Source organism: Grammomys surdaster, unplaced genomic scaffold, assembly GCF_004785775.1.
Source record: "Grammomys surdaster isolate TR1022 unplaced genomic scaffold, NIH_TR_1.0 165, whole genome shotgun sequence".
NCBI lineage: Eukaryota > Metazoa > Chordata > Mammalia > Rodentia > Muridae > Grammomys > Grammomys surdaster.
Window position 1 is genome coordinate 20,121,896 of NW_021604613.1, and position 2,351 is coordinate 20,124,246.

Below are 2,351 nucleotides of genomic sequence, written 5' to 3' on the forward strand. Positions count from 1 at the left end.
TCTTCTTCTTCTTCTTCTTCTTCTTCTTCTTCTTCTTCTTCTTCTTCCTGTTCTTCTTCTTGTTCTTGATCTTGTTCACCTGAGGAAAAAACTTGACATCTAATGCCAACAACCTTCTTTAACAACACTATTTAGGGAAATGGGAAATCTTGGCCTCAGTACCATTTAACCCAGAGTTCATAAATAACACAAGGGATTTTTAAAGTTGATGTTAAAATAGGCTAAAGGACAAAACAATTTCATTTGTCTATAGTCTAAAACCAAGGTACTATTTCTGGCTTGATATTCTGATCTGGTACAAACAATCGTTGACCATGTCAAAACATTCATCCCTCAAGGGACATTGTAACTTCTAGGCCATGATACAGGGGTTAATCAAGTACTTGGAGTCTATAGAAATCAGTTAGCTATGAAAATGAATAAGACATTGTCACTATCTAACAGGTCACACGTTAAGATAGCAGGAAATCTCAGAAATATGAAGCCAATAAATAGGCTAAAGTTCAGAGGTTATCTGGTTAAAAGAGAAGCAAGACAGATGTGAAGAGGCCAGGGCTCATCTAGAATCTCCTCTAAGTATGGAAACTGCTATAGCTTGCCTGGATTTTCTGAGGCCACATTAAATATAGGTTGATTGGTACAGACTAAGTACTAGGATATGTGAACTTAGTGGGTCTAACATATAGTATTTAAGGCTTTGCTTACTCAGAATTGAAAAAAATTAGTAGCTGTGTCATTAGATTGTAGGGAAGAACTGCCCCTAGAGGCTTTGCCCTTGTGGCTACTGTATCACAAGTATATCAGGAAGTGGCAGAGAGGAGAGAGACCATGTCTATACTCAGTGTTCTGACCTGTAAATATCTGAATGAATAGTAGCCTAAGACTCCCTGAAAAAAGAGAGCCTGAGATGGCCACCAGTCCAGCTCTATGTAGACCCAGATGAGCTTCCAGGGTGGGATCAAACCAGAGACAAGACAAACTCTGCCTGGGCCCATGGGCCCCAGGTAAGAGTGAGCTCCAGATGACCACCAGTCTAGCACCATAGGCCCCAGACAAAGAGTTAGCCTAATATGACCATCAGTCTGCTGCAGCACAGGCCCTGGGGGTGGGGGAAAGATCATGAACAAGATGACCCCGTAATGTATGGGTGGGGCGTAGCACTCCTGAGACCACTAGTGAGATGACTCTAGATATTCAAAGACCCACTAAGAGAGCAAGTAAGTGGTAGAGAAATGAAGAGAAAGAGAAACAGAAGAATGTTGGCACAAAGAGAGGCAGAACTGGAGACTTGAGAATAGTGAAGAACAGCCTGATGTGAGGATCCCAACCAAGGACTGTGATGGGATCTTAGCCTGTGCTGCCTTCAGGAGCCATGTCTGGGTCCTTGGCCCTGCAGCAATGGGGGTCTGTTACCACCAAAGGTCAGGCAGACATTACTGGTCTGCGCTGCTGCCCAGGGACATGTTGATGCCTGAGGGCTGTGCAGAATTGGCCCCACCCCTCATCTGGGCACCACAAGAGAGCTTGCTCTGAAGACATGAGAGTTAGAAAACTAATCCTGCCCATAGCCAGCAGTAATACTCTGGAGAGCAGCTAGGCCATCACCCAGGAAGCACAGTAAAGCTGGCTCTGGTTGTAGGAGTTGCAGGTGAGCCACTCCTGAGGATATGAGCATGGGAGAGCTGGCCTTGCCACTTGTCTCCCACACAGTGGGAAGGAGTGGCATGGGTGAGGGGAGAACCCTCTTCTTCAACCCTCGATACCTACAGCAGGTAGTGGGGAGCTGGCCCCAAAGTCATCAGAGCGGGAGAACTGGCCCTGTCCGTCACCTGAGTAGCATAGTAGAGCTGGCCCCAGGTGTAGGAGTTGGGAGTGAGCCAACCCCGAGGGTATGAACATGGGAGAGCTGACCCTACCACTCATCTCCCATGAAGTGGCATGGGTGACAGCGAGGTTCCCCCTCCTTGCCCCTCGCCACCTAAATCAGGCAGGAGAACTGTCCCTGTGATCATGAGAGCAGGATATCAGGACTTTGTTTGCTGCAACACAGGCCCTGCATCTCACCTGGATAGCACAGTAGAGCTGGCCTTGGTGGCATGGGTGCAGGTGAGCCAGCCACGAGAGCATGAGAGTGTGAGAGTTGGTGCTGACCCTTTCTGGTGGTGGCATTGGATGATCAGGTAAGACAGGGTGGGAGCTAGCCCCTGTGGTAAGGATGCAAAAGAGCTGGTAGGCTGACCAGCTCGAATACCTCTCAGGTCCAGATGCAGGGCCTTGAATTGGTCCACCCCAACATCTACCCCATCAATTAACTGCTGGAGTGCATAAAGGGCTGGTCCTACAGATTCAAA

At 47.9% G+C, this 2,351-nt stretch overlaps 1 non-coding gene across 1 annotated transcript; it reads left to right on the forward strand.

Moving 5' to 3' along the window:
- Positions 1-753: 753 nt before the first annotated feature.
- On the forward strand, positions 754-885 carry LOC114619922. The gene has a single exon (XR_003711245.1). It is a non-coding gene; the product is annotated as a small nucleolar RNA SNORA17 (small nucleolar RNA).
- Positions 886-2,351: the final 1,466 nt, after the last annotated feature.